Genomic DNA, 22,074 nt, shown 5'->3' with positions numbered 1-22,074 from the left:
GGAGCCAAAGATTGGCAGTGGTTACGCTCTGAAATTGTTGAACTCGATGTGGAGTCCACAAGGCTGTAAAGTGCCTAAACAAAAGATGAGGCGCTGTTCCTCGAGCTTACGTTGAGCTTCGTTGGAACATTGTAGGAGATTTTATTACATACAATAAATGCTGGCCTTGTCGGCGATGCCCGCATTCCATGAAAGAATATATTAAAAAAAAAAAAATTTTTTTAAATACTGTTCCAGCGTCTCAGCTGGTAAGGGCACCATGGTACTGTGGCATACAGGCCAAGCATGAAACAGGGCTTCCCACCCGTGGAACACTATCCCAGCAGGAATTCCCACTCATGGAGCTGTATCCCAGTATATAAGAACCTAAGAACATAAGAAATAGGAGCAGGAGTCGGCCATCTGGCCCCTCAAGTCTGCTCCGCCATTCAATAAGATCATGGCTGATCTTCTAGCTTGTTATGTCTCAAATAAGGCATTGCTTGGGAGCACTATATATAAAAGCAGTGCTGAAGGGCTCAAAGGGTATGGAGAGAAAGCAGGAAAGGGGTACTGAGGTGAATGATCAGCCATGATCTTATTGAATGGTGGTGCAGGCTCGAAGGGCCGAATGGCCTACTCCTGCGCCTATTTTCTATGTTTCTATCTTTCTATGTAACTGTGTGCTGTAAACGTGAGTAAATGTGACCGTAGTCTCTTTATTCCAATTCCAGAGTGCTGGTACAGCATGGGAGGCCTGCTTATATACAGTCCTCCCAAGGGATGATCGGATCCCCTGGGACTCCAACAGATACGCCCTCTGGTGGCGGTAGAATGCTGGTTACATAATGTTGCATACATAACATACCTCAACTGCACCTTCCTGCACTCTCCCCATATCCCTTGATTCCCTTCGTTCCCCTAAATATAGGGGCTCCCACCGGTGGAATTGTACCACTGCAGCCCCCCCACTCCCTCGAGGCTGGATGAACGAGGGCGGAAAAATGTCGGAAAAGCCAATTTGTTTTGTTTTTCTGCAGTGGTGCAGATCCCTGGGTCCTGAGGGCACCCAGCTGCTGTCAGTATGTGCCACATGTTTAGCACAGGAACACGGCACAGGCCATGGGACAATTGCAGCATCATTGCAGGCAAATATTTTAATTATTAACCACTTAGATTTCTGTGCATTCATTTCTGTGGAACTGGCAAAGATAAAGAAATAAGAAATAATCTTATGGTGTGCACCTCACTCAGGCTCCGTAGCTGAATTCTGCTTCCAAAGCTGGGCTCGGCTACCGAGGGAATTTTAACCACTAACATGGTTGAATACGACTGCTCCTCTCATCCCCGCCCCCCGCCTCCCCACAAGCCATCCTACTCCACCTGTTTTTCTTTTCCTCCGAGCTCTTTGCCATGTACCGCCCTCACCCCTCCCCTTCCCCTCCCCTGCCAAGTTTGCAAGACCAATTAACAGCAGTGCTGGGGACAGATCAGGAAGTGAGTAGAGAGTATAACTATGCGTGACACACACACACACACACACACATGCACACACCTACTGCAAACTATCACAGGTAGGAGCATCTTAGCACTGGCAGAGCATTCGCGTGGCAGGAGAGTGAGAGAGCAGGTAGGTCACTGCCAATCTTAGCGTTTTAGCCGAGCATTTCAAGCGGTGTTTGTTATGTATTCTGTGAGACCAACTTGGTCTGTGCTGCTGTTGGGGGAAGGAAACTTTCTTTCGAGTAATTTTTGGCAGATGCTGCCTTTTGTTCTCTAATGTTTAATATTGAAAGACTCGCTGTTTGCGAAGTGAAACTTTTTGTTTTGAAGTCTGTATTGCACACTGCTGAAGCAGCGCGCAGCCTGTGAGTGTGCCTGAGGTTATGAGGCTGCCCCCCACACAGTACTCTTCCAGGGCCACATGTTTGTCAGGCGTAAACCCTCAATGGTGCCATGACCATCTCTGGCTCAGCGGCTTTGATGGGGCTTGCGGCGATTCCGCAGCCACATAAAAGATCACAGAGTGTCCCACAGCAAGGTAGTGCTCGCGTTTCAGGGTTATCTCCGTGGTGACTACAATATGAGAGTGCAGGGGAGGTGGGGGGTTTATGGTGTTGTCTTAATCCTGCGACTGTACTGCGACTTGGAAAATGCTGCCTGTGTGACCAGGAATTGCCCCCAAACCTTCCTTACTCACTGTTTATTTTCTAAACAACAACATCGTGTATTTATTGAGCGCCTTTCAATGTAGTAAAACATCCCAAGGCGCATCACAGGAGCGTTATGAAACAAAATTTGACACCGAGCCGCATAAGGGGAAATTAGTGCATGTGACCGAAAGCTCGGTCAAAGAGGTAGGTTTTAAGGAGTGTCTTAAAGGAGGAGAGAGGGGCGGAGAGGTTTAGGGAGGGAGTTCCAGAGCTTGGGGCTTCGGCAGCTGAAGGCACGGCCGCCGATGGTGGAGCGATTAAAATTGGGGATGCTCAAGAGGGCAGAATTGGAGGAACGCAGAGATCTTGGGGGATTGTGGGGCTGGAGCTGATTACAGAGATAAGGAGGGGCGAGGCCATGGAGGGATTTGAAAACAAAGATGAGAATTTTAAAATCGAGGCGTTACTTAACTGGGAGCCAATGTAGGCCGGCGAGCATAGGGGTGATGGGTGAACGGGACTTGGTGCGAGTTAGGACACGGGGCAGCAGCACTTTGGATCACCTCAAGTTTACGTAGGGTAGAATATGGGAGACCGGCCAGGAGTGCGTTGGAATAGTCAAGTCTAGAGGTAACAAAGGCATGGGCGAGGGCTTCAACAGCAGATGAGCTGGGGCAGGGATAAAGTCGGTGGAAATAGTCGGTCTTAGTGATGGCGTGAATATATGGTTGGAAGCTCATCTTGGGGTCAAATATGGCACCAAGGTTGCAAACAGTGTGGGTCAGCATCAGATATTGCCATGGAAAGGGATAGTTTAGAGTCATTAGAATCAGAAATTTACGGTACAGAAGGAGGCCATTCGGCCCATCCTGTCCATGCCGGCTGAAAAAGAGCTATCCAGCCTCATCCCACTTTCCAGCTCTTGGTCCGTAGCCCTGAAGGTTATGACACGTCAAGTGCTTGGCTTTGGTGGCTAGGAAATGGAGATTGTGATGGGGACCGAAGACAATGGCTTCAGTCTTCCCAATATCCAGTTGGAGGAGATTTTGGCTCATGCTAACTTTAAAAGCCTCCTCAAAACCTGTCTCTTTGGCACTTTCAGTCATCGTAACTCCCTGCTCAGTGCCCACTGCCCCATCCCAACTCCCTGGCATGTAAAAGGGAAGGGCTAACATTTATATTGCACTTTATCACTTCCTCAGTATATTCCAAAACACTACAGCTGATGGATAGCTTTTGATCACCTTTGAAATGCAGTTACTGTTGCTTTGTAAACACAGCAGTAAGTTTGCACACAGTAAGATCCCACAAACAGCAAATGAATCACCAGATAATTTGTCTTTTAGTGTCAGCCGTGACTCAGTGGGCAGCACCCTCACCTCTGAGTCAGAAGGTTGTGGGTTCAAGTCCCACTCCAGAGACTTGAGCACATGAATCTAGGCTGACACTCCCAGTGCAGTGCTGAGGGAGTGCTGCACTGTCAGAGGTGCCGGCTTTCGGATGAGACGTTAAACCGAGGCCCCGTCTGCTTTCTCAGGTGGACGTAAAAGATTGCATGGCACTATTTGGAAGAAGAGCAGGGGAGTTATCCCTCAATCAACATTACACAAACAGATGATCTGGTCATTATCACATAGCTGTTTGTGGGAGCTTGCTGTGTGCAAATTGGCTGCCACATTTCCCACATTACAACAGTGATTGCACTTCAAAAGTACTTCATTGGCTGTAAAGCGCTTTGAGGTGTCCGGTGGTGGTGAAAGGCGCTATATAAATGCAAGTCTTTCTTTCGTTTCTTTTTGTTGGTTGAGGGAGGAATATTGGCCAGGGCACTAGGCCTGCTCCCTGCTCCCCTTCCAGATCTTTAACGCCCACCTGAGCAAACAGAAGAGGCCTTATTATGCCTGAATAAATACTAGAACTGGTGTGGTAATAACTAGCAGCTTTTAGTTCCAGGCTCTCTAGAACATTCCGTCAAAGAAAAACAAAAAACATTACCAGAGATATCTTGTGTAATTGTTACAAGCTGCTCACTCCCGTCAGAGAGCCATGTTGCCTTCACTTAACAGCATCCAAGTACAGTACCTATCCAAATAAAGCACCTCCGACAATGTGGAACTTTCTCAGTCCTGCACTAAAGTGGCAATCATAGAATCATAGAAATTTACAGCACGGAAGGAGGCCATTTCTGCCCATCGTGTCCGCGCTGCCTGACCGAAAGCTATCCAGCCTAATCCCACTTTCCAGCTCTTGATCCGTAGCCCTGTAGGTTACGGCACTTCAAGTGCACATCCAAGTACTTTTTAAATGTGGTGAGGGTTTCTGCCTCTACCACCCTTTCAGGCAGTGAGTTCCAGACCCCCACCACACTCTGGGTGAAGAAATTTCCCCCAAATCCCCTCTAAACCTCCTCCCAATTACTTTAAATCTATGCTGCCTGGTTGTTGACCCGTCTGCCAAGGGAAACAGGTCCTTTCTATCCACTATATCTAGGCTCCTCTTAATTTTATACACCTCAATGAGGTCTCCCTCAGCCTCCTCTGTTCTAAAGAAAACAACCCCAGGCTATCCAATCTGAACTCATAGCTAAAAGTCTCCAGTCCAGGCAACATCCTTGTAAATCTCCTCTGTACCCTCTCTAGTGCAATCACAATTTTCCTGAAATGTAGTGACCAGAACTGCACGCAGTACTCTAGCTGTGGCCTAACTAGTGTTTTATACAGTTCAGGGGATCTCGATTGTGTTCAAATCTATTAGTGGGACTTGAACACACAATCTTCTGACTCAGGGATTCGAGCGCTATCTGACTGAGCCAAGCACTGTCCAACAGCTCATTCACTAAATACAACTTAAACAGTTAGAAGTATAGAAGCAAGAATTGTATTTCTTTTGTTTAGAATTTAGCCAGGTAACTATTGGTTACCAGCACAGATACCACACGCAAGGGTCTCCAATTTTCCAGTTTAATAAACATACATTATCATAGGCAGTCCCTCGGAATCGAGGAAGACTTGCTTCCACTCCTAAAGTGAGGCCTTTGATGGTTGAACAGTCCAACATGAGAGCCACAGACCCTGTCACAGGTGGGACAGACATTCGACGGGGGAAGGGAGGGGGAGCGGATTTGCCGCACACTCCTTCCGCTGCCTGCGCCTGACCTCTTCACGCTCGCAGCGTTGAGATTCGAAGAGCTCAACGCCCTCGCGGATGCACTTTCTCCACCTCGGGCGGTCTTCGGCCAGGAACTCCCAGGTGTTAGTGGTGATGTCGCACTTTACCAGGGAGGCTTTGAGGGTGTCATTGTAACGTTTCCACTGCCCACCTTTGGATCGTTTGCCGTGAAGGAGCTCCGCATAGAGCATTTGCTTAGGGAGCCTCGTGTCTGGCATGCGAACCATGTGGCCTGCCCAGCAAAGCTGATCAAGTGTGGTTAGTGCTTCAATGCTGGGGATGTTAGCCTGGACGAGGACACTGATGTTGGTGCGTCTGTACTCCCAGGGGATTTGCAGGATCTTGCAGAGACATCATTGGTGATATATCTCCTGCGACTTGATGTGTCTTCTGTCATGCCAGACACGAGACTCCCTAAGCAACTAAACATACATTTGTGTGCACTCAGCGGGTCAGGCAGAATCTGTGGAGAGAGAAACAAAGTTAACGTTTCAGCTCGATGACCCTTCGTCAGAACTGGACAAAGTTTGAGATGTAACAGGATTGTAAGCATGTGCAGGGTCAGGGAAAGGGGGAGAGGAAAGAACAAAAGGATAGGTCTGTGAGAGAGTGGAAGGCAGGAGAGATTAAATGACAAAAGGTATGATGGGGCAAGGCAAAATGAGATGGTAATGGGACAAGTAAAGAAACAAAAGCTGGGTCTAGAAGAGATGTCAATGAGGATGGCAGAAACATCAACAGATGCCATGTGAAAAAATAGGGGCAGAGATTATGGTCTGAAATTGTTGAACTCGGTGTTGAGTTCGGAAGTGCCTAATCAAAAGATGAGGTGCTGTTCCTCACGCTTACGTTGAGCTTCATTGGAATAGGATTGGACTAGGCTGTGATGCCCCTGGGGTCAAATAGCCGACAATGCCCTCTATCTAGGCGAATGCACGGGGACTGTACTGAAGTGTGGTGAGAATGTGGAACTCATTACCACAGGGAGTAGTTCAGGCGAATAGTATCGATGCATTTAAGGGGAGGCTGGACAAGCATATGAGGGAGAAGGGAACAGAGGGTTATGCTGATAGAGTTAGATGAGGAAAGACGGGAGGAGACTCGAGTGGAGCATAAACGCCGGCATGGACTGGTTGGGCCGAATGGCCTGTTTCTGTGCCGTATATCCTAAGTAATCCTATGTAAATTGTAAGCCAACACTGGAAAATTGACCATAAATGCTACTGGATTTTAAAAACCCAAGTTGGTTTCTATGCTGTATATCCTATTTAATCCAATGAACAAAAAAGAAAGACTTGCATTATATAGAGCGCCTTTCACAACCACCGGACGTCCCAAATCGCTTTACAACCAATGAAGTACTTTTCGAGTGCAGTCACTGTTGTAATGTAAGAAACGTGGCAGCCAATTTGGGCACAGCAAGCTCCCACACACAGCAATGTGATAATGACCAGATAATCTGTTTTTGTTATGTTGATTGAGGGATAAAAATTGGCCAAGACACCGGGGATAACTCCCCTACTCTTCTTCAAAATAGTGCCGTGGGATCTTTTACATCCACCTGAGAGAGCAGACGGGGGCCTCCGTTTAAGATCTCATCTGAAAGACGGCACCTACTACAATACAGCACTCCCTCAGCACTGCATTGGGAGTGTCAGCCTAGATTTATATGTTTCTGGAGTGGGACTTGAACCCACAACCTTCTGACTCAGAGGCGAATACTGACGTGTTGGCATTTCAGCAGAAATGCAGAAATACACTGGAAATTGCTTCCAAACGACATGAATATATTCAAATAATGTGCTGTGTTTATCCTGGAAGATCGGTTTGTGTTTTACGGGAATGGAGGGAGGAGGGTGAACGAAGGCAACTAACAGCATCGTGTTCATTTGAGAAGATCGAAACCAGTGTGTGTGTCTTAAGAGCCCTGGTATTCCAAGCTTTTTGACCTTCACTGGAGCATTCAAATGTCTCGAGTCTACAATTACCTGAAAACCTGAATGACTTGAAGAATGTCAGATGGTTTGTGTGTGAGATTTGTTAGTTTCTGGTGCAATGAATTCCTTGCTGAAGAAGTGCACCTAGTCTGTGTTCTTATTCGCACAGAAATCCAATGTCACCAGAACGTTCAACGACAGACTAATGTGATACACTCGCGAGAAGTTTGCAAAATACACAAAAGGCTTTGTGCTCCTGATCACTAGCCAGAGACCCCGGTGGAAAGTGCATGTGTGGGGACACTGGGCAAGGTCAGCACTGCTGAAAAGCTTGTCCACGCTTGCTATCGAGAGTCACTCTTGGAGACCTCCCACGTACTGGACAGCGGCCAACACTCGCTCCAGAAAGAGTTAGTTTGTGCAGGAGAGGAGGAGATACAATTGAGGAGGAGAGCAAGAAAATTGGGAGTTGTAACTGCATCAATGCCCAACTAACCTTGAACAGGAACAATTAGTGATTACGGCCAATATTGGGAAAAACGGATCAGCCACAAGTCTAAATGAAAATCTTTATCATTCAGCTTCTTATATATCGAATGTAAATAAAAGAAAGACTTGCATTTATATAGCGCCCTTCACGACCACCGGACATCTCAAAGCGCTTTACAGCCAACTAGGTCCTTTTTTGGAGTATAGTCACTGTTTTTAGTGGGAAAAGTGGCAGCCAATTTGCGCACAGCAAGCTCCCACAAACAGCAATGTGATAATGACCAGATAATCTGTTTTTTGATTGTGGGATAAATATTGGCCAGGACACCGGGGATAACTCCCCTGCTCTTTTTCGAAATAGTGTCATGGGATCGTTTACAACCACCTAAGAGAGCAGACGGGTGTCTCGGTTTAACGTCTCATACGAAAGACGGCATCTCCGACAGTGCAGTGCTCCCTCAGCACTGCACTGGAGTGTCAGCCTCGATTTACGTGCTCAAGTCCCTGGAGCGGGATTTGAACCCAGAACCTTCTGACCCAAAGGCGAGTGCACTACGCACTGAGCCACGGCTGACACTAGAGTAAATAACTTGAGTGTCTTGTTGCCACCCTCACTGGATCATATTTTGGTTTGAAGCAAAGCCAGTCTTGTCACAATAGCCAAGAACCTCGTCTCACAAGGTTACCGGTTTCATTGAACGACATTGTTGTGGAACTGGATCTACTGGTTGGGTCACATTCACAACTGTGCAGGAATGTGTATTCTGCAATTATTTAAAGTCTTTCTCCTAGAATGATAAAGAAAATGCAGCTTGTTTTTGATGAAATAAAGGCACCTGTTGTGTAACAGGACCCACCCTGCCCGTTGCCTACCGCAACGATCTTCTCGCTGCACTGGCTGAGATCTGATTCGTACTCTTCACCTCTTCGGCCAAGTGTTTGGTCACCCTGCCCCTAATCTGTCTTTATGTGCTGATGCAGCAGCCAATTTGTGCACAGCAAGGTCCCACAAACAGCAATGAGATAAAAGACAGATAATCTGGTTTAGTGATAAATATTGGCCGGGACACCGGGGATAACTCCCCTGCTCTTCTTCGAAATAGTGCCACGGGATCTTTTACATTCACCGAAGAGAGTAGACGGGGCCTCGGTTCAACGTCTCATCCGAAAGACGGCACCTCCGACAGTGCTGCACTCGAGTGTTAGCCTAGAAATTTGGGCTCAAGTCTCTGGAGTCGGACTAGAAACTCATGATTTTCTGATTTCGAGGCGTGAGTTTACTTTTATTATCCATTCATGGGTTGTGGGCATCACTGGTGAGGCTGGCATTTATTGCCCATCTCTAATTGCCCTCGAAAAGGTGGTGGTGAGCCATTGTGGTGGTACCTTGCTGGGCCAGTTCAGAGGGCAGTTAACAATTAACATTGCTGTGGGCCTGGAGCCACATATAGACCAGAACGAGCAAGGACAGCAGGTTTCCTTCCCTAAAGGACATTAGTGAATCCGATGGGTTTTTACAACAATCCGGTAGTTCCAGAGACACTGAAACTAGCTTTTTATTCCAGATTTATTTAAGTAACCGAATTTAAATTCCCCAGCAGCAGTGGTGCGATTTGAACTGACGTTTGCGGATCATTAGTCCAGGTTTCTGGATTATAGGAGTTCAGTTACAAAACCACGGTGCTACCGTACCCAACTGTGCTGACACCGGGAGTGAAGAGCAGAGCAAATTGGCTGAATCGCAGGGAGGGAAGCAGTGGGCCGTAGGCAGCCTCGGCACAGGAACAGGAGCAGCAGGGGGAGCCATAAATCCCAGCAACAACACGATGACGGTACACGATCTCCCCTGGCCTCGCTGTGCACCAATCCTGCACGTGCCCACTGTTCATTAACAATTCATAGGCAGTGTCTTTACCCGTCTTGCGTAAGGTCTTTGGTGCTCCGTGCCTTGAGCGCACGAGTGTCTATCTGACTCTTTTCATCAAGGATCTCTCTTGTGTCGATGAAAAATCAACCACTTTGGTTGCAGTCCAAGGGTCTCCCATCAATTAGCCATTGTTGACCTATGGGAGGAGGTGGGAAGGCTCTGGTCGTCTGGCCGTGTTGGTGTGCTACTCCAAGAACCTGTTTACTTCAACAAATGTTTGATGTTCAGTGCTCAGCCGATTACCTAGAGCCACAAAATGCGTTTACGCAATTACAGTATTGTTGAGTAATTGTTGAATAAATACAACAACTTGTATTTATATAGCGCCTTTAAAGTAGTAAAACGTCCCAGGGTGCTTCACAGGAGCGTTATACCAATAACAACTTGTATTTATACAAAAGCAAAATACTGCGGATGCTGGAATCTGAAATAAAAACAGTAAATGCTGGAAATCTCAGCGGGTCAGGCAACATCTGTGGAGAGAGAAACAGAGTTAACGTTTTGGGTCGATGACCCTTCGTCAGGTGAGTTCTAACGAAGGGTCATCGACCTGAAACGTTAACTCTGTTTTTCTTTCCACAGATGCTGCCTGACCCGCTGAGATTTCCAGCATTTTCTCTTTTTATAACTTGTATTTATATAGCGCCTTTAACATCGTGAAACGTCCCAAGGCGCTTCACAGGAGTATTACGAGACAAAAAATTTGACACCGAGTCTCATAAGGAGAAATTAGGGCAGATGACCAAAAGCTTGGTCAAAGAGGTAGGTTTTAAGAAGTGTTTTGAAGGAGGAAAGAGAGGCGGAGAGTTTAGGGAGGGAGTTCCAGAGCTTGGGGCCCAGGCAACAGAAGGCACGGCCACCAAAGGTTGAGCGATTATAATCAGGGATGCTCAAGACGACAGAATTAGAGGAGTGCAGACATCTCGGGGGGTGGGGGGGGTTGAGGGGCTGGAGGAGATTACAGAGATAGGGAGGGGCGAGGCCATGGAGGGATTTGAAAACAAGGATGAGAATTTTGAAATCGAGGCTTAACTGGGAGCCAATGTAGGTCATGGAGCACAGGGGTGATGGGTGAGCGGGACTTGGTGCGAGTTAGGACACGGGGCAGCCGAGTTTTGGATCACCTCTAGTTTAGTCAGAGATGCTGTGCACTTTACTTTATTATCACTCATTATATAATGCAAGAAAGACAGGAAGCACCTTTTACCATCTCAGGACATCCCAAAAGCATTTTACAACCAAGGACGTACTTTTGAAGTGTAGTCACTGTTGTAATGTTGCTCAGTGGGAATGCATTTTGTAGAGGGGTCCTGCAGCAGACGTTCAGCCCCTCATTAACATACTTAAAGGGACCCACGCCTGTTTTCACAGCTGCCTGGGATGTCTAAAAAATGGTCCCCACGCCCGCACAGATTGGGCACAGGCTATCCCACTGCTAAATTGGTGGGTGAAATGTATTTGCTTCATGGTTTCTTTGCTTAAGAATTCATAGCAACACATTGCTATTAAGAACTAGTTGGTTTATTTACAAAAGTTTAACAATCACATTACACATTACCAGTTCATCCACTAGGCTCACAACTGCATACCTCATTGTGGATGACTTAGACCCAACTGGCTGGGGTTTTATTGAGTTTTGTGAACATCACGTGATGGGCTAAGCCCCTCACAATGCAACAGCTCTACAAACCTGTGAGCATACTCACAGGTACATACATAACAATAGGCTTCCCATCCATTTTACGCTGAAAAGAACAGGCGCAATGCGTGCCAATTTTTACCCCCGGGTTTCTCCTTAATTTCCTCACAGCTTAACCCTTTGATGCCAGGGATCAGCCTCGTGGCTCTTCATTGCACCTCTTTCATTGGCTTGAATGTATCCCTTATGCCTTAGTAACTAAAACCGAACCCAGTGCTTGAGGTGTGATCTGATTCAGGCATTGCGCACTTTTAGCATGACTCTTGTGACTTGTATTCAAATAACCTAGCCATATAAATAGCCATTGTGTTTAATGTTCAATTACCAAAAGCCTCTCCTCCCTCCACAAGGCACAAGTCAGGAGTATGATGGAATACTCTCCACTTGCCTGGATGAGTGCAGCTCCAACAACACTCAAAACCATCCAGGACAAAGCAGCCCACTTGATTGGCGCTCCATCCACCACCTTAAACACCCACTCCCTCCACCACCATGTACCGTGGCTGCAGTGTGTACCAGCTACAAGATGCACTGCAGCAACTCGCCAAGGCTTCTTCGGCAGCACCTCCCAAACCCACAATCTCGACCAACTAGAAGGACAAGGGCAACAGGCGCATGGGAACACCACCACCTCCACGTTCCCCTCCAAGTCACACACCATCCTGACTTGGAAATAAATCGGAAGTTCCTTCATCGTCGCTGGGTCAAAATCCTGGGACTCCCTCCCTAACAGCACTGTGGGAGCACCTTCATGAAATCGAGGAAGACTTGCTTCCACTCTAAAAGTGAGTTCTTAAGGTGACTGAACAGTCCAATACGGGAATTACAGTCTCTGTCACAGGTGGGACAGACAGTGGTTGAAGGAAAGGGTAGGAGTACATTCACGCCACGGACTGCAGCGGTTCAAGAAGGCGTCTCACCACCACCTTCTCAAGGGCAATTAGGGATGGGCAATAAATGCTGGCCTTGCCAGCGACACCCACATCCCATGAATGAATAAAAATAAAACTTGAGACTGGATATCTGTTTACAGGTATTGACCAACATTTAGTTGCTAATAAATTTGTCAAATGTTTACTATCATTCAATTAGTGCCTCAGTTGGAAATTTTCCAGCATTCATTCTATACGTGAAGCAAGGGACCAATTGTGGGGATGTCAATGCAATGATATCACTATTTGAAGCCTCATGTTATATATTTTGTCAGTGCAATTAATGAGAGGAACATGGCAACAGGAGCAGAAAATAGTGTTGATTTTCCCTGATGGCTTAGTGGCAGATGCATCGCTTAGGGTGGGACTAATGCACACAGCCGAGAAGGGCTGGGCTGAGTTAGCTTACTTCATACAGTGCAGGGCTTGAGGTGCTTCAGTTGACCCCAACACCTGTGAGTGACAGAATGAAGAAATCAGTCAGATCGCCTCCCTCCTTCAACTTCAACTCATCCGAAACTCTGCGGCCCGTATCCAAACTCGCGCCAAGTCTCGTTCACTCATCATCCCTGTGCTCGCTGGCGCATTGCCTCTCAGTCCACCGATGGCTTGATTTTAAAATTTTAATCCTTGTGTTCAAATCCCTTTATGGCCTCCGCCCCCTCCCTATCTCTGTGACCTCCTCCAGCCCTACAAGTCCCCCAAGAACTCTACCATCCTCCAACGCTGGCCTCTTGTGCATCCCCTGATTCCTTTACCATTACTAGATCATTGGTGGCCATGCCTTCAGCCCTAAATTTTCGGATTGTGCCGTCGGAGGTGCCTTCATTTGGATGAGACATTAAACCGAGGTCCCGTCTGCTCTCTCAGGTGGACATAAAAGATCCCATTGGTATTATTTTGAAGAGCAGGGGAGTTATCCCCGGTGTCCTGACCAATATTTATCCCTCAATCAACATCACTAAAACAGATTATCTGGTCATTATCACGTTACTGTTTGTGGGAGCTTGCTGTGCGCAAATTGGCTGCCGCGTTTCCCACATTACAACAGTGACTACACTCGAAAAGTACTTCATTGGCTGTAAAGTGCTTTGAGACATCTGGTGGTCGTGAAAGGCGCTATATAAAATCCAAGTCTTTCTTTCTTTTAAACCTCTCTCCCTCTCTCTCATTCTTTAAGACACTCTTTGAAACCTACCTCTTTGACCAAGCTTTTGGTCAACCCTCACATTCCATCCGTCATTGGCTCATGGTCATTTTGGACTCCGGCCTCTCTGAAACACAACCACAAACCAATCGATAGTCACACACGCACTCTAGATAGCAGAAGTTTATCGTTATAATGTTCACAGATAGTGATTTACACAATTCTCCAGCATAAATATAATTTTTGTTGGTGAGTCAAAGGTTTTTAAAATAGGGACTTGTAACCATGGGAAAAAAGATGTGTCCTAGCAACAAGATCTTGGGGAAAGGATGAAGGCAAGCAACAGTAAGTGGGGAAATCAAGAATATGATTAAAGAGAATTAGAAGATAAATTGACCGTGTAATGTAGTGTGTGGCCATGTAGACTAGGAAGGTCTCAACGAGATCCATGGTCCATGTGGAGGTAGTAGTGAGGACAGTGCAATTAACCTCAGTGGCCTTCTGTTGGGAGGCAGAAGGGTTAGCCAGGGTTTCTGTTCCCAATTGATATTCACTAGCTTCTGCTATAAAGCACATGTGAGTGGATATTGGGCAAGGATAGGCCGGGGATGGCCCCTCACAATTGAATAGTCTGACGACATTCGCTGCTGTGTAGGGTGGCCATTTGAACAGGGCGCTGAAAGGTGGAACCGAATCGGAACACGAGTTCCCCGCTTGGGGCATTTGGGTAGAGGAGGCAATGGGTAAGTGGAGGCATTCAGGCCAGGAGAGGAGAACATGACTGAAAAAAAACGAGTCGTGAACTGGAGGCAGAAGTGACATTGTTTCTTGTTGCATTAACAAAATACTGTTACAAAGTACAAACCTAATTAAACACTGTGACATAGAAACAGCCATCTCCGTAGATTCAACAAATTCATGACAGTCTTATTATCTGAGTACGCAGTTCTGCACATACTGAATAAAACACAATTCAACAACAACAACAACTTGCATTTGTATAGCACCTTTAATGTAGTGAAACGTCCCAAGGCACTTCACAGGAGTGTTATGAGATAAAAAAAGTTGACACCGAGCCACATAAGGAGAAATTAGCGCAGGTGACCAAAAGCTTGGTCAAAGAGATATGTTTAAGGAGCGTCTTGAAGGAGGAAGGAGAGGTAGAGAGGTGGAGAGGTTTAGGCAGGGAGTTCCAGAGCTTGGGGCCCAGGCAACAGAAGGCACGACCACCAATGGTTGAGCGATTATAATCAGGGATGCTCAAGAGGGCAGAATTAGAGGAGCGCAGACACCTCGGGGGGTTGTGGGGCTGGAGGAGATTACAGAGATAGGGAGGGGCGAGTAATTTGAAAAGAAAGATGAGAATTTTGAACTGATTGAAATCCAGTTTCCATTATTGCAGAAATGAACGTGTAGGGGATTAAACCTCAAGATTCACCATGCCTTGGACCATATTCCCATCCCATCCTCAATCTCAATCTTGTCCCACCCCACACAACACTCGTTAATGTATGACAGCAACGTCCGTTTGCATTTGTTTAGCGCCTTTAATGTAGAAGAATGTCCCGGTGTAACCATGTATTATAAAGGAGGTTACAAATTTGCCTGAATCAGGGAACAAATCGACTATCTAGGGGCCAAACGCATCAGAAAACAAAATCACGCCATTTTATCTGTTGGCAAACGTGGAAATAGTTTGAGGGAAAGTGAAGGAAATGGATGCATGGAATGCGAATGGCTCTACTGGCCCAAGGAGCATCTCCATCTGATTATCAGCAGGAAAGAAAGACTTGCATTTCTATAGAGCTTTGCTTAACCACCAGATTTCCAAGGCACTTTACAGCCAATGAAGTACTTTTTCTTTTGACGTGTAGTCACTGTTGTAATATAGGCAAGACAGCAACCAATTTGCGCACAGCAAGCTCCCACAAACAGCAATGCGATAATGATGTTGGTTGAGGGTTAAATATTGGCCCCAGGACACCGGGGATAACTCCCCTGCTCCTCTTCAAAATAGTGCCGTCGGATTTTTTACATCCACCTGAAGAGAGCAGACGGGGCCTCGGTTTAACGTCTCATCCGAAAGGCGGCACCTCCAACAGTGCAGCGCTCCCTCAGCACTGCACTGGGAGTGTCAGCCTAGATTTATGTGCTCAAGTCTCTGGAGTGGGACTTAAACCCCCAACTGGTCTGACTCGGAGGCGAGAGTGCTGCCCACTGAGCCACTGGCTGACGCAACATAGCTCACACTGAAATGGGGGCTGAGGGAGGTGAGCAACCACAGGGCAAATGACAAAGTGGAGACATTTCTGTGGGTTTATCCTTGACGCAGGATTCAAAAACTCCAGAATATCTGGTGTAACAGTGCCTCAAACCTGAGTAGTTACATTCCATAGATGCCATTCCCACGACAGAAGCAACAATGTTCTGCAGAGTATTTGATCATCTCGGCCTGTATTTATCTCTCTAGCCTTCATCCTGATCAGAATTTGTCATCTATCCAACTCCTGTGTTAGCTAATTAGCATGGCATGAACCCGTTTCAGTGGGAATCCATGCCACAGATATACTATGCTTTGGGAAAAAACTTCTTCCAGTCTTTCACTCGAGATTTGCTAATTCAGCAGCAGGGCCTTTTTGCAATCTAAAGTTGAAGCCCAATTAAACTGGTTGTACCTTTGTTAGCCATTGTTTTTTAAGCACTGTAAAGATCTGCATTATGTCCCTGCTCAGCCTTCCAGTCAACAATAAGAGAAAGCTCTTTTCTTTGTTCGTCTTAAAGCACAGTGATCATAAAATAATTCGTGAGAAAAGGCCATTTGGTCTATCTGAGCTCATCTGTCCAAAATGGCTCAAAAGTCCCCTCCTTGCATTATCCAACCAGTTATAAGAACATAAGAAATAGGAGCAGGGGTAGGCCATATGGTCCCTCGAGCCTGCTCCGCCATTTAATTCGATCATGGCTGATCCAATCATGGACTCAGGTCCACTTCCCTGCCCGCTCCCCATAAACCACTTATTCCCTTATCGGTTAAGAAACTATCTATCTCTGTCTTAAATATATTCAATGACCCAGCTTCCACAGCTCCCTGAGGCAGCAAATTCCACAGATTTACAACCCTCTTAGAGAAGAAATTCCTCCTCATCTCAGTTTGAAAATGGGCGGCCCCTTATTCTAAGATTATGCCCTCTAGTTTTAGTCTCCCCCACCAGTGGAAACATTCTTTCTGCATCCACCTTGTCAAGCCCCCTCATAATCTTATACGTTTCGCTAAGATCACCTCTCAATCTTCTGAACTCCAATGAGTAGAGGCCCAACCTACTCAACTTTTCCTCATAAGTCAACCCCCTCATCTCCAGAATCAACCTAGGTCTTAATAAAGAGAGAAAGTCTTGCATTTATATAGCGTCTTTCACAATCTTAGGGCGTCCCAAAGCGCTTTACAGCCAATGAAGTACTTTGAAGGCCAGGACGCCGGGGATAACTCCCCATGCTCTTCTTCAAAATAGTGGCCATGGGATCTTTTACTTCCACTTGAGAGGGCATACGGGGCCTCGGTTTAATGCCTCATCCAAAAAGCGGCACCTCCGACAGTGCCGCACTCCCTCGGTGCTACTCTGGAGTATCAGCCTAGATTTATGTGCTCAAGTCCCTGGAGTGCGACTTAAATGACTGCAGGATTCTCGGCATCACTGCTGTATCCAGAGGTCTAATCCACATTGTTGGCCACTCCCTCTGTGAAGGAACACTTTCCTGATATTAGTCTGAAATTTGTCTTAAACCTCCGTGTTTTTGTGTGCCAGTGCCGTGCCTGCGTCCCTGCTATTTGGAAGGCCAGTAGGAAGGACCTCCAGGTTTTGTGTGTCCTGGGTGTCTTTAGAAATGCAAGATGAATTATCTATTGATAGTGCTGAGTCAACGGCAGGCGTGCCTTGTGACTGTCACCAGTGTCGCACTATCAATGGGGCTCAGAGGGAGCTTTGCCCTAATCGTTCACAACAGAGATTCTCTTTCTAATTAATGACAGGCTCTTGTGCACATCCCACATTTGTACTCGAGATAGCACGCTCCTCCTTGGTTACCACGTCTGGCTGTTTCTCCTCTCGTCACAAAGCATAAATATTAAAATTCCGTAAGCCTCACTACGTTGAAATATTTGCTTTTCTTGGAATCTTAATATTTCGGTTTTATTGAATCGCTCACCCTTTGTTGTTCGATTCATTTACATCCTGCATTGCAGAGCTAGTCCGCACTAGCAGGCTCCGCATTCTGGTGCAAGGCCAAATTGGGCGAAGGTTTGGACTTCAGTAAATTAACATCCCTCCCTCTCCTCACATCTTCATGGGCAATGGCATTGCCTGATGTAAAGAAATAAAGACTTGCATTTCTATAGCGCCTTTCACGACCACCGGATGTCCCAAAGCGCTTTACAGCCAATGAAGTACTTTTTGAAGTGTAGTCACTGTTGTAAGGTAGGAAACGCGGCAGCCCATTTGCACACAGCAAGCTCCCACAAACAGCAATGTGATAATGACCAGATAATCTGTTGATTGAGGGATAAATATTGGCCCCAGGACACCAAGAATAACTCCCCTGCTCTTCTTTGAATAGAGTTGGCAATCCTATTCTGCACTCCCTCAGCACTGCACTGATGGGCCAGCTTAGATTTTGCGCTCAAGTGGGTCTTGAACCCACGACCATCGAACTCAGAGGTGGAAAGTGCCATGTCTGACACTTGAGGCTTATTAACCTCGAAGGTCCCAGGTTGTCAATTCTAGCTCTGTGCTGAGCTAGGTGATCTGGGCAGGGCAGCAGTAGGAGTTACTGTGATTAATCTCAGCACCCCTGAGACAGTGAAGGCAAGAATCAGCCAGGGTTCCCTAAATTACAGTTGGCTTTCGTAACCATTTTTTTGGCTAAATGACCACACAGCTAGATGTTATCTTTTGTCCCTACATTTCGAAGTCGGTAGCTATGTCTCTCTATCGGTGACTATCTCAGTTTAAACCAGAGTCTGGATGGAGACTATTTTATGGGAGACTGTGTCAATTTGGGACTGGTTGGAATCTGCTGAAAATCAAGAGAGTATGCATTTAAGGAGAATCTCGAACAGATTTAAAGGGAACTCATGAACATATGGACAATGACGGACAGGTAAAGAGCATCTGGTCCATCGAGCCTGTCCCACACAATTGCGATACCTTGTGTATCACAACATATACACTCCACCCCACCCCAAACCATGTGAGCTCCTAGGAGAGACAAAAAAACAGATTAAAAAAACTCTGGGCAATTTGCGAAATCAAATCTGGGAAATTCCTCTTCGACTTATCTAGGCGATCGAAACTAGTCCAGGAGATCACTCTGGCCCTGAATCCCCTGCAGTACCTACCCTTCTGTAAGAGGTGATCACCGCCCCAGCCAGAAACAGATCCAGCTCTCGCTTGAAGCAATTCAGCGAGTCTGCATCCACCACATGAAATGGCAGCTTGTTCCAGAGGTCTACTGTTCTCTGGGAAAAGATCCACCTCCTGACGTCTAACCTAGATAGAGCCCTAACCAACTTAAATTTGTGACCCTTAATTGTTTTTTTGACTCTCCCAGGAGATCACATGGTTTGGGGTGAGGTGGAGTGTATATGTTGTGATACACAAGTTATCGCAATTGTGTGGGACAGGCTTGATGGACCAGATGCTCTTTACCTGTCCGTCATTCTTCGTATGTTCGTGAATTCCCTTTAAATCTGTTCTAGATTCTCCTTAAATGAAATAAACTGTCAGCTGGAACACCGTCTATTCCCTTCATTATCTTATAACCCTCAATCGCGCCCCCCCTAATCTACGAGAGATTGTGGAGGAGATGTGGCGAATGTTTGTGGCGGAGGAGCGGCGAGAGATCATGGCGGAGGTGTGGCAAATGAGTGTAAAGGGGCCAGAAGAGGCAAGGGCCCAGGGGCAGCACGGGCCAGCCCACACTGTGCACTAGGTCTGTGCGGCAGAGCTGGTCTCCAGTCGTCTTGGTTAATCCTTGCCACTGGATAAAGGCCGAGCTCTGTCAAGCCCGTGTGGTGACTGAAGTGCAACGGCCACCACATGTTTAAAAAAATCCACGCACAGGCATCTTCTACCCCTTCAATTGGAGTTCAGGACTGGAATATCGGGTCCTTCATTGAAACATCTGTGAACTCATCCCTTTTGGTGTGGAAGCAAGTCATCCTCGTTCGAGGGACCGCCTATGATGAATCTACGCTGCTCTAAGGTATAGAGCCCCAACTCTTCTAGCCTATCTTGATAACTAAGATGCTTTAGACTTGGAGTAAGTCTAGCGGCCCTTTACAGAGCCTAGATAAACACGAGTGAGAAAGGGATAGAGGGATATGTTGATGGGGTTAGATCAAGAAGGGTGGGATGAAGCTCGTGTGGAGCATAAACACCGGCATAGACCTGTTTCTGTGCTGTAAATAATATATAAGACTTTGTAATTCTGGTATGAATCACTTAATGAACAAAAATGCCTTTCCACCTTCAAGCACATGCCACAAGGGAGAGGCCACAAGGGAGAAGCCACAGGCTTCTGCGACTGACTGAGGTAATGGAGAGTTTGTCAGGCAGTGGTGGAGCCTTGTTAGAAAGCTGCACGCTCAGACACAAGATGAGGGTGGAACCAAGTCTGGCTGCTCGAATTAAACTTGTGTAACGTGGTAAACAAAAAGCCTCCTCTCCCCCCCACCAAAAAAACTGCAGATGCTGGAAGGAAATCTGAAACAGAAACAATACACGCTGGAAAAGAAATCAGCGTGTGGTTACAATCAGCAGGTCGGGGCCATTAGAGGGAGCAACGCCTGCTGCTGCAGGAGGGCGACGGCTGACTGCGGTGCCGGCAGGTACAGCAGGAGTGGCGAGGTAGGGGCGACCGAGAGTAGTGCGATGTGATCCGGGCCCAGGAGAGGCGAGAGGAGTTCGGGGTCCAGGGGCGGCACGGGCCAGCCCACACTGCGATATGTGTGCGCACTAGGCCCGTGCAGCAGAGCTTGGTCTCCAGTCGTCTTGGTTAACCCTTGCCACTTGACCAAGACCTAGCTCTGTCAAGTCCATGTGGTGGCTGGTGTGCAACGGCCACCACATGTCAAAAAAATCCACCTGCAGGCATCTTCCACCCTTCAGCATGTAGTTCCGGAATATTAGGTCCTTCATTGAAACACCTGTGAACTCATCACTTTTCGGCGTGGAAGCAAGTCATCCTCGTTTCGAGGGGCGGCCTATGATGATGACAATCTGGAAGGCATTGCCTGAAAGGGTGGTGTAAGTAGATTCGATGGTAACTTTTAAAAGGGAATTGGATATATACCTATACTTGAAAAGGAAGCATTTTTAGGGCTGCCAGGGAAGAGCAGGGGGGTGTGGGACGAATTGGATCGCTCTCTCAAAGAGCCGGCACAGGCACGATGGGCTGAATGGTCTGCTTCTATGCTTCTGATTCTAAGAACAACAACAACAACTTGTATTTATATGGCGCCTTTAACGTAGTGAAACATCCCAAGGCGCTTCACAGGAGTGTTATGAGATAAATAATTTGACACTGAGCCGCGTAAGTAGACATTAGTGCAGGTGACCAAAAACTTGGTCAAAGAGGTATGTTTTAAGGAGCGTCTTAGAACATAAGAACATAAGAAATAGGAGCAGGAGTAGGCCATAAGGCCCCTCGTGCCTGCTCCGCCATTCAATAAGATTATGGCTGATCCGATCATGGACTCAGCTCCACTTCCCTGCCTGCTCTCCATAACCCCTTATTCCCTTATCGTTTAAGAAACTGTCTATTTCTGTCTTAAATTTATTTAATGTCCCAGCTTCCACAGCTCTCTGAGGCAGCAAATTCCACAGATTTACAACCCTCTGAGAGAAGAAATTTCAATTCTAAATGGGCGGCCCCTTATTTTAAGATCATGCCCCCTAGTTCTAGTCTCCCCCATCAGTGGAAACATCCTCTCTGTATCCACCTTGTCGAGCCCCCTCATAATCTTATACGTTTCGATAAGATCACCTCTCATTCTTCTGAATTCCAATGAGTAGAGGCCCAACCTACTCAACCTTTCCTTATAAATCAACCCCCTTCTCCCCGGAATCAACCTTGTGAACCTTCTCTGGACTGCCTCCAAAGCAAGTATATCCTTTCGAAAATATGGAAACCAAAACTGCATGCAGTATTCCAGGTGTGGCCTCACCAATACCCTGTACAGCCGTAACAAGACTTCCCTGCTTTTATACTCCATCCCCTTTGCAATAAAGGCCAAGATTCCATTGGCCTTCCTGATCACTTGCTGTACCTGCATACTATCCTTTTGTGTTTCATACACAATTACCCCCAGGTCCTGCTGTACTGCAGCACTTTGCAATCTTTCTCCATTTAAATAATAACTTGCGCTTTGATTTTTTTCTGCCAAAGTGCATGACCTCACACTTTCCAACATTATACTCCATCCGTCTTGAAGGAGGAAAGAACGACGCCAAGTCAAATTTGAAGTCAGAACTGGGTTCTGACAAAGGCGCCACACCTGGAACTATAATTCACCTGTTCCCTCCACAGAGGCCGAGTCTTTCAACATACTCTCTTTTTGCTTGAGGTAATGTGATGTCAGTTGTCCCA

At 46.7% G+C, this 22,074-nt stretch overlaps 1 protein-coding gene across 3 annotated transcripts in view; it reads left to right on the top strand.

The window, feature by feature from the left end:
• Window positions 1–1,509: 1,509 nt before the first annotated feature.
• The window catches only part of LOC139227617 (membrane progestin receptor gamma-B-like), a 109,287-nt gene continuing 88,722 nt past the window's right edge, over window positions 1,510–22,074 (top strand). For all 3 annotated transcript variants that reach the window (XM_070858500.1, XM_070858497.1, XM_070858499.1), the window contains exon 1: window positions 1,510–1,609. The gene's annotated coding sequence lies outside the window, so the exon portion shown is untranslated. The remainder of the gene's footprint in view (window positions 1,610–22,074) is intronic.

Source organism: Pristiophorus japonicus, chromosome 17, assembly GCF_044704955.1.
Source record: "Pristiophorus japonicus isolate sPriJap1 chromosome 17, sPriJap1.hap1, whole genome shotgun sequence".
Taxonomy (NCBI): Eukaryota; Metazoa; Chordata; class Chondrichthyes; family Pristiophoridae; genus Pristiophorus; species Pristiophorus japonicus.
The sequence above is the reverse complement of the archived record's forward strand: the minus strand, read 5'-3'. Positions and strand labels throughout refer to the sequence as shown.